Here is a 13438-nt window from a genome sequence, read left to right as displayed (position 1 = left end):
CCAATACATTTATTATCAAAGTGTGTATAGAGTGTACAACCTTGCGTCTGGTGTGGGAGTGTAGTGGGTAGTGCCTGTTGCTCTCACTTGGAAATTGAACTTCTTTCAGACTCAAGCTGAACTACAGAGGACGAGGAGGAGGTCTGGCCCCTGCCCACATAACACGCAGGCCCACCGGTGTGTGCACACACCCTGATGCTCGTGAACCAGATCCCCAGTGATGGGTAGAAAGCCTCACTGCCTTGTGGGCAGCCTTGGGAGAGACGAAGGCTACAGTAGTAAATCCAGACAGCAAATCCAGAGTGAAGCCTCTAAGGTACCTGGACATCATCGAACATGCTTCCGACAGCTCCTGCAGCCTAGCTGGTGCCAAATGTATTGCTTCATAAGCTTTCCTTTGGACTGCACGGGTGAGGCCGAGAGGGGCTTCTTGACGACTGGGCATCTCAGGATCTCCACACCTTCTGCCCAGGCTTGTGATGATCATCAACATCACCCATTGTCCTTTGAGACAGACGGATGCCTGCCAGTATACGACCTTGAGATTCGCCTTCCTGCAGACACCCACAGAATTGGAAAAATAACCACTATGGAACTTATTCAGAAAAAATGCCACTGACCATCAAATATCCAGTGCACGGAAAAAGAAAAAAGGAACAGATTGTGTAAACAATAAAGAAGTTAGCAAATAACATTAACCGATGTGCTGATGGTGACAGGCCACAGTTGCAGAGTTAGGTCAGTTCAGCGCTGAAGTGTATCGATCGAATCACACAAATAGCAAAAAAAATAGTCAACAAAAAGACAAGAACCAGGAACTGCAAAGACCCGAAAGCGAGTCCACAGCCGCGTAGTGCATTCAGCGGGTGAGGCGAGTGAAGCTCGTCCAGGAGCCCAACAGATGCAGCCACAGCCAAGCTCAAAGGCATGAGAACTGTGACTCTGCACCTCCTGCCCGCTGGCAGCAGCGAGCAGACTTGTCAGATGCAGGCAGATGGCGCTGAGCACCTGTTTGCTTTCTGCACCCGCCCTTGATGACCTTAATCCTGCTCGACGCTTTAATCAGCGCGGAGTAACGGGGCCGATCATGGGTTCCTGTTCCATCATTAGGAAGCGATGCAGCGTACGCTCCCAGCGTCTTAGTTGCGCGAAACTGTGGTGAACCCCCCCAGAAGGCTGTCAAAGCGCCGGATCATTCAGTTGGCCCAAAAATACATTCTTGAAAAAGGAAATTACAGGTTGCAATCGATCTCAGTTCAGAAGAAGTATATTTAGAAGAAGGAGCATATCCAGTAGCTTTATAAGCCGTCTGTTAGATGTCACTGCTGGTCACCGTCACCATCCTGCTGGACCCCAAGATCAAGTCAAGTCAAGTCTATTGACATTTCGACCATACACTGCTGGTACAGCACACAGTAAAAACAAAACAACGTTCCTCCAGGGACCTGGTGCTACATGAAACACAAAACTACACTAGACTATGTAAAACAACATAAAAACTGCACGAGACTACAGACCTGCACAGGACTACATAAAGTGCACAAAACAGAGCAGGGCAGTACAATAATTAACAAACAAGACAATTGGCACAGTAGAGGACAAATTACAATATAATGATAAATGATGTAGGTGGCAGTCTAGACTCTGAGTACTGAGGAGTCTGATGCCTCTGCACATCAACACTGTGAAGGGTTTTGCCATTAATAGTGTATTGTCTCTTTATATATGATCTCCCGAAGTGCAACACTTCATATTTGGCTGGGTTAAACTCCATCTGCTATTTGCAGCTATCCTGCATCCCACTGTATCCTTTGCCAGTCTTCTACACTATCCACAGCACTACTAATCTCTGTTTTTCTGCAAACTTGCTAACTCGCTCATCAACCTTTTACTCACAAGCAGCAGTAGGCCAATATGAGCTAATGCAGGGCCACCGTTAGTTTCCGGCCTCATTGAATTAGTCTCATTGACGCTATCCCTTATGTTTATTACCAAGTCAATTCCAAATCCATTGGACCAATTCTGATTCATATTAATTTATTACATGTACATCTAAACATACAGTGAAATGTGTCATTTCTATTTACAACCAACACACTGCGTCATCCACAGTTCACTGCGGATTCCACTAATCAATCATCTGGATGTGTGTCCCATGAGGACCTTGTCAAATGCCTTACTAAAATCCATGTAGGCAACATCCACAGCTCTCTCTTCATCAATCATCTTTGTCACCGCCTCGAAAAATGCAGTCTAGTTAGTAAGGCATGGCTTACAACGTACAAAGCCGTTCTGAGTGTCTCTGGTTAAGCTATGGTTTTTCAAACGGTCATGAATTCAATCGGGTTCAGTTCCCGCCGTCGCCTGTAAGGAGCTTATACATTCTCCCGCGCTCATGCGAGTTTCTTCTGGGTGATCCAGTTTCCACCTACGATAGACAACAGACAATAGGTGCAAAGTCCAAAAACGTACTGGTGGGTAGGTTGTAAATTGCAAATTGTCCCGTGATTAAGCTAGGATTAAATCACGGGGTTGGTGGTCGGTGCGGTTCGAAGGATTGGAAGAACCTACTCCTCACTGTATCTCAGTAAATAAATACAATTATCTGAAATGTTTAAGTTGGTTCTATGGAACCCTTTGTTTGGATTACAAAATTCAGTTCCAAGGTTCATAACTAGAAACATCATGTGTACAAAAGGAAGCAAAGGAAAACAGCCTCCTCAGGATATTTAACTTTAAGGCCCTCTTATCGAAATTGGCTCAAAGAAGTTGGAGCTACTTACTTTAGGGGAAAAAAATAGAACCTTTGGCTATGATTAAGTGTTTGATGGATTTAGTATAAACCACAATTTGAGGGAAGAGGCATTTCCTCCTATCAAGAATAATTTGTTGCTTGGCTGAGGTTGTCGGTTGCAGCTTTCCAGTGGTGCACTGCATTCTTAATGGAGGTCTTTGTTATTTCTTCTTGGGAAGTGGTTGGCGTGGGCAAGACCGCATCTATTGCCCATCTGTAATTGGCCATAGTGGGTGGTGGCTAGCAAATAGGAATTAGAGAAGTATTTCCTGATTTGGTTGGAAGATTTTTTCTCTAGGGTTTTGACTCTGAGGAGACTGCATGCTTTGGGAGTGATCCATCAGTAAAAATGTGGTTGAACCAATGGTCTTTTCCTTTTCTATTCATATCTTTGTACAAATGTTAGTCTGCGTTCTAGGAAAAAAATGGGTCTTGAGAGTGCACCTCTGAGTGAACTACAGCTCTGAGTGAGAGGCTATTTCCTAAACTTGCTGAGAACAGACTAGAATGTACTAAAGTTCACATACCCATTAAAATCTACAGTTTAGAATCAGGCGTTCGTAGCCTCTTTTATGCCATGTACCAATGCCATTAAGCAAGGGGTCTGTGGAGCCTAGGTTGGGAACAATTGGTTTAGGTGAATGTTCTATTACTTGTTATATCCAATGACTGAGTAACTAGACAATGCCTGGGGGTGAGGACAGGGTGCCACCAATATCCTCGCCCTTGTCTAAGTGATTTTTGGCTTTTTGAAATAGAGCAAAATATTGACTTCAGTGATCAACCTTTAGATTCGAATATGCATTGAAAACGCAGCTCAGAACAGCAAAATGCAGACCAGACAGACCAGGAAACAGGCACTTAACTAATTGTCTACATATGCACAAACCCAATCAACATCGCCTTGCATGGATGCAACAGTAATGAACACTTATTTTTGGTGTGATAGTGGGAAGATCCAGGCATTTGAAATGTAGTTCAAATGAAGCATTGTAAACATGGATTTGTTTGAATTGTCCTGAATGTTTCTTTGATCTTTAGCATATAAAAAGTTGAGAAGTGTTGGGTCAAGCAGGCCTTCTTTCATTGAATGGGGTTTCAGTTTGATGCCTGCTGTATCTTATTTTGTCGAATAAAGAGACTCCTTTATATCTACTAGTACTCCGCTGACTTTGTCCACACAAGAACAATCCTCAGGTATGACGAGACACAGTAAACTGCACTCTAGTAAGATAACTACACTCACTTGTCCATCATCTGTGATGTTCCCACAACCAATGATCTCACTTTAATGATTCTTTATGTTGTTACCTCATGTCCTCGTTATTTATTGTTGTTTATTTATATTTGCATTTGCACAGTTTGTTAATCTTTCATCGATCCTGTTGTAGTTACTATTCTATAGATTTTCTGAACGTGCCCACAGGAAAATCAGTCTCATAGTTGTATATAGTGACATATATATGTACTTTGATAATAAAATTTACTTAGAGCTTTAAACATCAAAGCTCTGAAATGCAGAGTGGATAATCTTTCTTGGCCCTTCTGAGAATCAGTTTTGTGTATTTAAATTTGCAAATGGCATTTGACAACATGCCACCTAAGAAGCTGGTGCATAAATTAGAAGCCCATGATCTCGGAGGATGTGTGTTAGGATGGATTGAAAACTGGCTGTCTTATAGTAAACAGAACGTTGGAATAAATGGTCCTTTTCAGACTGGAAGCAGGTGACTAATGAAGTACTGCTGGGATCAGTTCTTGGCCCACAATTTTTCACAATAAATATTAATAAACTGGAGGAAGGAACATTTTGTAAGGTTTCCAAATTTGCTGATGATACAAAAATAGGCGGAAGGGCATGTCATTCTGCAATGGGATATAGATAGATCGAGTAAGTGGGTAGAGGACTAGCAAGTGCAGCATTAAGAGGGGAAGTGTGAGGTCATGTACTTCAGGCAGAGAAATTAAAAGACAGATTATTATCTAAGTGGGGAGAGAGTACAAGTTGGTGAAGTACAGTGGGATCAAGGAATCTGAATCACAAGAAGTGAGCAGGCAGGTCCACAAATAGCTCAGAAGGCAAATGGCATTCCACCACCGTCACAAAGGAGCTGCACTTTAAAGATAGAGGACTTGTAGTTGTTGGTGAGACTCAGCTGAAATACTGCATGCGCTTTTGAGCCCTTTGCCGGAAAAGAATACTACATCTTTGGGGGTGGTATAAAGGAAATTTATTAGGCTACCAACACACATAAAATGCTGGTGGAACGCAGCCGGCCAGGCAGCATCTATAGGAAGAAGTACAGCCGACGTTTCAGGCCAAGACCCTTCGTCAGGACTAACTGAAAGAAAAGATAGTAAGAGATTTGAAAGTAGGAGGGGGAGGGGGAGGGGGAGATCCGAAATGATAGGAGAGGGCAGGGGGGAGGGGTGAAGCTAAAAGCTGGGTGATTGGCAAAAGGGATACACAGCTGGAGAAGGGAAAGGATCTTAGGACGGGAGACCGAGGGAGAAAGAACGTCTCATTCCCATTCTGATATGTCTATCCATGGCCTCCTCTACTGTCAAGATGAAGCCACACTCAGGTTGGAGGAACAACACCTGATATTCCGTCTGGATAGCCTCCAACCTGATGACATGAACATTGATTTCTCTAACTTCCATTAATGCCCCTCCTCCCCTTCTTATTACCCCATCCCTGATTATTCCTCTTTTTTTTTTCTTTTTCCTCTCTTTCCATTTTTTTCCCTCTGTCTGCCCCTCTCACAATCACACCTTCCCTGTTCTCGACCTCCCTCTGGTGCTCCCCTCCTCCTTTCTTTCCATCTCCTTGTTGTCACATATGTCACTTCACCTTGTAAGAGGTAACAGCCTGCACAGGTGTTGATTCAGGTTTGGTCTGGAACCACACATGAGGTGGCTTTCCAGAGATTGTACCTGGACCTCTTGTATCTTCCCTGTACGCCAGACCTGAATGTCACTGATCTGACCCTCAGCAGATTGCAGATCTCATATTTTATCCAAGGCTTCTGGTTGGGGAAGCCTCTGAATGATTTTACACTCATCTGCGGCCGTGACAAGTACACCATCATCACCCTAAGCAAACCATGGGTTTATGGAATTTGCACCGTTGTAAATAAGTTCAAGGGGCTTGTAGACTAGATTTATACTATCACTTATTACATCAAATAGCTGATGTATCTGTGGTTGGGAAACTTAGAGAGTTGGCACTAGCAATATTAATATTTGGCATATGGGATCGCTGTCCCCTGAAGCTTTTAGACTATTTCTGTCAATTAGTTTGTCCCAGCAAAAGTATCTGAACATTCAGTGGAGTCTCCCACTGTAGATAGGCAATTCAGAAGCATGACCAACCCATTGAGTGAGATTGTATTGTTGTGGCTCCACTCAGTCAAACTGAAGTAAACAGTGTCTTGTATCTATTGAAATGGTACTGAATCACCTGCTGTTACCATTGATCTTCTGGGTCAAAAATATGATGTGCTTTTGAGTTTGTGAGATTCTGCCAAGAGGATCTCCGGAAGAATGTCTGTTTGTCATGAAGAATAAAGACTCTCATATCCACAACATCTCAAGTTTCTCCAGTGTTGTCACAGTCACAACAGGTGCCAGTCAGGGTTGTCTGAGTGTCCCAGAAACCGCTGATCTTCCTGGGTTTTGACACGCAACAGTCTCTACCACAGGGGTTCCCACCCAGGGGGTACACGGACCCTTTGCTTAATGGTATACAGTCTACAGAGAATGGTGTGAGGAACAAAAAATCCAATGAGTGGGTGAGGCCAGAGGAGAATGGACAGGCTGGTTTAAGCTGACAGGAAGGCAGCAGTGACTCAAGTAGCCACATGTTGCAACAATGGTGCGTGGAAGAGCATTTCTGAATGCACATCATGTTGAATCTTGAAGCGGAGGAGGATTACAACAGTGGGAGGTCACATCGGGTTCCAATCCTATACCTAATTAAGTGGCCACTGAGTGTATTTCCAGGTAAAATGAATAATCTTATTTCCCACTCATTTCTTTGCTGCTGTATTTCTTTGCTGCTGTTTGCTTTTCATTTACTCAGTCTCTCGTTCAGTGCCCACAAGCTCCTCACATTTTATTTGCCATCTAGTTCACAGCATCTTTTGGCTATTTCATCAAAGCTATGATAAAGGTTGTAAATAGCCAAGGTTTGTAACATGCTGTCACAGGCAGCCTGCCAGTCTGAAAATATACCAGTCATTGTTTCCTGTTGTTCCAATTTCTGTTTTATTTCCTTTTGCCAGTCTACATCCCATTGTAACCCAACCCTGTGAACTTTTCTTTTCTTTTGTGGCACTTTTTGAGTGCCTATTGAATAAAGCCATAGAGTAATAGAGTTATACAGCACAGAGAGAGGCCATTTTGCTCAACCTTACCACTCTGATCAAGATTCCTAGCTAAGATAGTGCCATTTGCCCTCCTTTGGCTTATATCCCTCTAAACCAGGGGTTCCCAACCTTTTTTTTTACGCCACGGACCAATACCATTAAGCAAGGGGTTCATGGATCCCAGGTTATGAACCCTTGCTCTAAACCTTTCCTGCTCAAGAACCAGACCAAATGTCTGACTTGTTATTGCAGCTGCCTTGACCACTTCCTTTCCACAGTTTGTTCCATGTACAGACAACCCTCATTGTGATAAAGTTCACTTTTAAATCTTTTCCCTCTCAATTTTAAACCTATGCCCTCTATTTTAGATGGCTATTCATCTTACCTAAGTTCCTCACAATTTTACAAACCTCTAGTAAAATCATCAATCAGCCTTCTACACTCTGGGGGGGGGGGAAATACCCAGAGTATCCAGCACTTCCTTACAATTCAAACCATCCAGTCCAGGTAACATTCTTGTAAAACTCTCTAGCACCCTTTTGAATTTAATGACACCTTTCCCATAGCAGGGTGACCAGATCATATGTAGTACTCTAAATGTGGCCGTACCAGTGTCTTCTAGTTACTCTATCAATGAATAAAGTTAAGTTGCACCCCTCTGCCTTCATAGTGATGGATACAGTTGTTGATGTGTCTCTAAAAGTGTAGGAAGTGTTGTGACTGTGAACCAAGTATCTGGAGAGACACTGAAGCTGGTGGACGTAGAAGTCTTTATTCAGCAAATCAAGCAGGCATCGTACTCGAGACACTCTTGGAAGAAGAGGCCTCCTAAGCTCAATGTACACCACATTTTTGTACCCTTAAGATCGATGGCAACTCAATACAGTTTCAATAGTTGCCATGATATTGCTTGCTTCAATGTTTTGGTTTGACAATGCTTCATTTAAGTTACATACGATTTATTCACTAAGGCTGTGAGACTGCCCTTGGTTGCAGTGCTTCATGTCTGCAAACTTTGCGGTGATTTGCCACAGTGACATGATGAACTGAATTCTGAGGCTTTGGGCCTACCCTAGGCTGCTGCGGGGATTTGGATCTAAGGGCTCAGTTTGGTTCAGAAATCTGTTATTATTGCTCACTTACATTGTTGGCATGATTTGTGTTTTTTTCCCTTTCTCTGTGCATTGGGGCTGGCCTTTATTTTTTTAAAGTTGGGTTCTATCAAGTTTCTTGCTTCGTGGCTGTCTGTTCGCAAACAAGTCTCAAGGTTGTATAATTTACACATTCTTTGATAATAACTGTTCTTTGAATATAATTTTTGAACATCCAAATCACACCAGCACTCCAGATACCCTAGATTGAATGTTAATCACCATTGTCTCCCTAGCCGCATTCATACGAATGCAGATATCTCAAATGAATGGGGCATTTTGTGGTTTGCAATCTCTCAGTCTACAACTCCAGGAAGACATTGTTCTGAGCTGCATTTTAATTTCAATATACAATCCACATTCAGGTCTGAAAACTGGCTGCTGTTGAAATTATTTGCTATATACCCTAACTATAGAATACGATCCAACAGCAAGTACAGATTGAGTACCCTTATTGCAATTCCTTGGGGATGGAAGTGTTGTGGATTTTGGATCTTTTTGGATTTTGAGATATATAATGAGATAGCTTGGGATTGCCATCATTTCTGACTGAATTTATGTGCTACTGGTAAGCAGTCTTTGTCTTACCCTTGTTCATCATACATGTGTACTTAACGGCAAAAATAGCATAGTGGTTACCACAACGCTTTACAGTTCCAGTGACCAGAATTCAATTCCCGTTGCTGTAAGGAGTTTGTACGTTCTCCCCATGGACATGTGGGTTTCCTCTGGGTGCCCTGGTTTCCTCCCACAGTCCAATGACGTAGCTGTTGGTAGGTTAATTGGTCAATGTAAATTGTCCCGTAATTAGGCTAGGGTTAAATGGGGTTTGCTGGGTGGCGTGGCTCGAAGGACTGGGGGGGACCTTTTGCACACTGTATTGCAATGAAAGTATAATGTGTGTAGGAGATCAAAAACAGCACAAAGGCATTGGGAAATACCTGAATCAGCTGTCGAACAGCAACAAATTGCACTTCACTTTCAACACCATGTTTTCATGAAAAGGTTACAATACATGTATTTGACTTTATTTTAGGTTTTATGTAAGGTATAGAACATTCAGTATTGTAGACTTGCTCTGGTGCTAGATTTTCACAATCAGCAGATACTTTAAAAATTTACTGATGTGTTTCTTCTTAAATTTCTGCAACGAGCTTACTGAATGTTCACAATTCCATTCAATTTTCAGTTCGTCACGATAACCCTTTGCTTGTTTCATGATCAGCATGCCATTCACTCAGACGCTGACAATACACAATCGAGAGTTTTTTTGCTTTATACAGTATTTCTATTTTTATTAACTTCTCTTCATTACGTACATGAGGTTGCTTCTCAGAACTGGCTGTGACCTACATATCGCTTTGTGGAACTTTCCATTGTGCTGTCATGTCAGTGCTCAAAAAAAATTTGGATTTTGGAATTTTGGATTTTATGGTATATGCAATGAGCTTAGAACTCTCTCTAACTAATGTGGCACTTGAGAAACAGAGTGGATTGTGGGCAATTGACTTTTACACAATTTTGCTTTCTTACAGAGCTGGAAGACAGAAGTTATGAAATATTTGCACATAGCAACTCCCAGCAAAAGCCCTTGTCATAGAGTCATAGGTAGAGTCCTCGATCTATAGAGTACAGAAACAGACCCTTCATACCAAACTCTCCATGCCAATCAAAATGCCCATCTAAGTGAACCCAATTACTCACACTTGGCCCATATTCCTCTAAACCAGGAGCTCCTAACCTGGTGTCTGCGAATCCCTACCATTAACCAAGGACAATGAAAAGGTTGGGAAACCTTTACCTAACCAAGGTTCTTTTAAGTGGCATTATTGTTCCCGCCTCAACCAATTCCTCTGGCAGCTCATTCCATAGAATTACGCGGGATAGAAGCAAGTAGTTGCCTAGTTGGGAGATGATATCAGGTTAAGTACTCCATAATAATCTGCTTCTCCTCCAGATGCTATTTACCTGTAGGCAGCATCAAACCACATTTGTAGGGGCATAATTATGGTAGCTCCTTTGAAAACTCGTTGAATAATTTTGATAGAGAACGGCTTTCTCTTGTATATAGTGTAGTCATTTTATAATGACTACAACTCTACAACACATGCTCTCAGTATTTATTTTATTTATTTGCACAGATTGCCTTTCTTTGCACGTTGGTTGTTTGTCAGTCTTTGTGTGTGATTTTTATTGATTTATTGGATTTCTTTGCTCTATTGAGAATGCCCGCAAGAAAATGAATCCCTAGGCAGTATACGGTGACCTATACATATTTTGACAAGAAATTTACTTTGAAGTTTGAACTTTAAAAATGTGTAATAATAGGCAAATAAACTAAGGATTATATTGGATGTTGTTCTAATCCCACAGTAAAAAGTACGGAAGAATAATGATAATCAGATTGTGTCAAATAAGATCACTATTTTCACAAAAACATTTAAGTGTTTCGACTCATTGCATTATTAATTTACTAATTAGCAAGAGTATCACAAACAGAAATATTTAAATATCAAAATAATTATGGATAAGTGTCAAAGGCAAGTCCACCTTACTGGTGAATTATTATAAAAGGAGATATTGAAATGATGATTAACTATTCTTTTAAGCAATTTCTCTGTGTTTCTGCTCACCATTGAGCTTCAAGTGGATTTTTTCCGTGTGTTAATAACTTGGTTTGTTAAGGTTGTCATAGCTGGGGGTGGTAGTGGGGATAAGCTCACACTGCATATTAAATACTCTCAATGGCATGCACCTCAAATAACCTCTGACAACCAAGTCCAGCTCCTGGCCTTTGTGTGTGCCACTAAGCATGGTAGAACTATATCCACGGACAGGAGGAGGGGCAAAGGCGGGTTATTGGCACCTTAAAACAAATTGCTTAGGTTCAGATGGGCATTGTCAGTGGTGGTTGGCAGCTTATCTAGGAGAAGGAAAAGTTTGAGCTCAAACCTCTGCTGTCCTGTGGCCCTACTCACTCATAGAAGAGGCTTCAGGAGTAAACCCTGGGGAAGAATCCATAGCTGGAGTCCCTATGGCAGTCCTAAGTTGAGTTCACCGTTGACTGCGGACGCGGCTGTGCCAAACTGTATCGGTCCCTGCCATTCTTTTGAATTCATCGGCTGCGTGGAGAGGGGAAGCCTGCCTCATGAGCCGCGGCACGCTCTCCATATTGTACAGGCCTGGCTTGCTTTTCACGTAGACAGCTGGGACGCAACATTCATGACCGACACTGACCAACGGAGGGCCTCAAGTTAACAACTTACACGTAATCATTGTCCGCACTGACATGCCCCTTTTGGAAAACAAAGACGTAATTATAATTACTACTAATGGTACAGGACTGAATGCTCCTCTGCAAAAGTATTTTTACCCTATAAGACTTCTTTTTCCGATACTTCAGAACAGTCATTTGGCAGGCCAGCAGCGTATCCATTCCACAGCCACTTCAGTTAAGAAAATGTTCGAAGTATGTCCAGGGTATTTAGTTAAGAATCAGGTTATAAGATATTCCCCAAGCAGTAGTACTGTTCAGCATCTCCACCCACCAACCTACCCCACCAGCACTACTTTCTAATTTCCTTTCAGAGTCACCTTATGAGCAGATACTCCCGTGTCTAGTGTCACTTTATTGACAATTAAACAATCAACATATATAAGCTATCTTACGTATTTATGTTTATTCTGTTCTTTATCTTATTCTGCAGTTTTGTGCTGCATCAGAGAAACAGAAAACAGGGCCAGATTCATTTTCAAAATGCTTCTCAGTGGAAGATTGTTGACTTTAAATGTTAGCCTTAGGACTCAAACTACCAGCTTCAGGAACAGTAACTACTCTTCAGCCATCAAGCTCTTGAACCATTTACAGGAGGAAATCTGCAGATGCTGAAAAAACACACACACACACACGCACACACACAATGCTGGAGGAACTCAGCAGGTCAGGCAGCAACTATGGAAAGGAGTAAACAGTCAACATTCTAGGCCGAGACAATTCGTCAGATCTGATGAAGGCTCTCAGTCTGAAATGTCAGCTGTTTACTCTTTTCCATAGTTGTTGCCTGGCCTGCTGAGCTCTGCTTAAACTATTTTACTTAATTGGAAATAAGTTTGTAGAAAAACATCTGCTTATGTAATCCATGTAAACATGTGCAAAATTTGATTTATTTATAGTAAATATTGTCCATACATTAAAGTTCAAAGTATTTATCGATGTTTACTATATAATAATACTTTTTTGATCCAGAGAGGGTAATACTATACAACCTTGAAATTTGCCTCCTTACAGGCAGCCACACAGCAAAGAAATCAGTGGGGATAACATCACTCATCCCATCACTGAACTGATGCCACTACCTATGGACTCATTTTCAATGATTCTTCTTCTCAATAGCTTTCAATAGTTATTGCTTGCTTATTTATTCATTTACTTATTTATCCATCCATCTAACTATCTATCTTTTGTACTCACAGTTTGTGTTTTGCACATTGGTATTTTGCCCACACTTCCGGTGTGGTCTTTCATTGATTCTATTATGGTTCTTGGCTTTACTGAGTATGCCTGCAAGAAAAAGAAACTCAGTGTTGTATATGGTGACATGTACGTACTTTGATAATAAACTTACTTTGAACTTAATAACTCTGCTTTTTTCTCCACAAATACTGTCTGAATTGATGAGTGTTTACATTACTTTCTGTCTTTATTTCACATTTACAGTGTCTGTAAATTTTGACTTTGGTCAATTTAAATATTGTCAGTGGTGGACTACTGTATACATTTTTGGTAAAAAAAACTTTACCATTCTTTATTATGTAATTGAATACTTTAAAAAAACGCTAATTATACAGAATCAGAATTAATATCACCAACACAAGTCTTGAAATTTATTGACACACAGCAGCACATTACAATTAATAAAAAAAAAATATATTACAATAAGATATACCCATATACTCTAATTGTAATTTTCAGCTTTTCTTATTATTGGGAGCTGGCAGCAAAATACATTAGTACACCTTTGAAAATACTTATTTATTTATTGAGATAAAGAGCGACACAGGGCCTTCCAGCCGCTCGAGATGCGCCGCCCAGCAATCTCTCGATTTAACCTGAGCCTAATCAT

The sequence above is a fragment of the Hypanus sabinus genome, chromosome 19 (genome assembly GCF_030144855.1).
Source record: "Hypanus sabinus isolate sHypSab1 chromosome 19, sHypSab1.hap1, whole genome shotgun sequence".
NCBI lineage: Eukaryota > Metazoa > Chordata > Chondrichthyes > Myliobatiformes > Dasyatidae > Hypanus > Hypanus sabinus.
Note: the sequence above shows the minus strand (reverse complement) of the source record.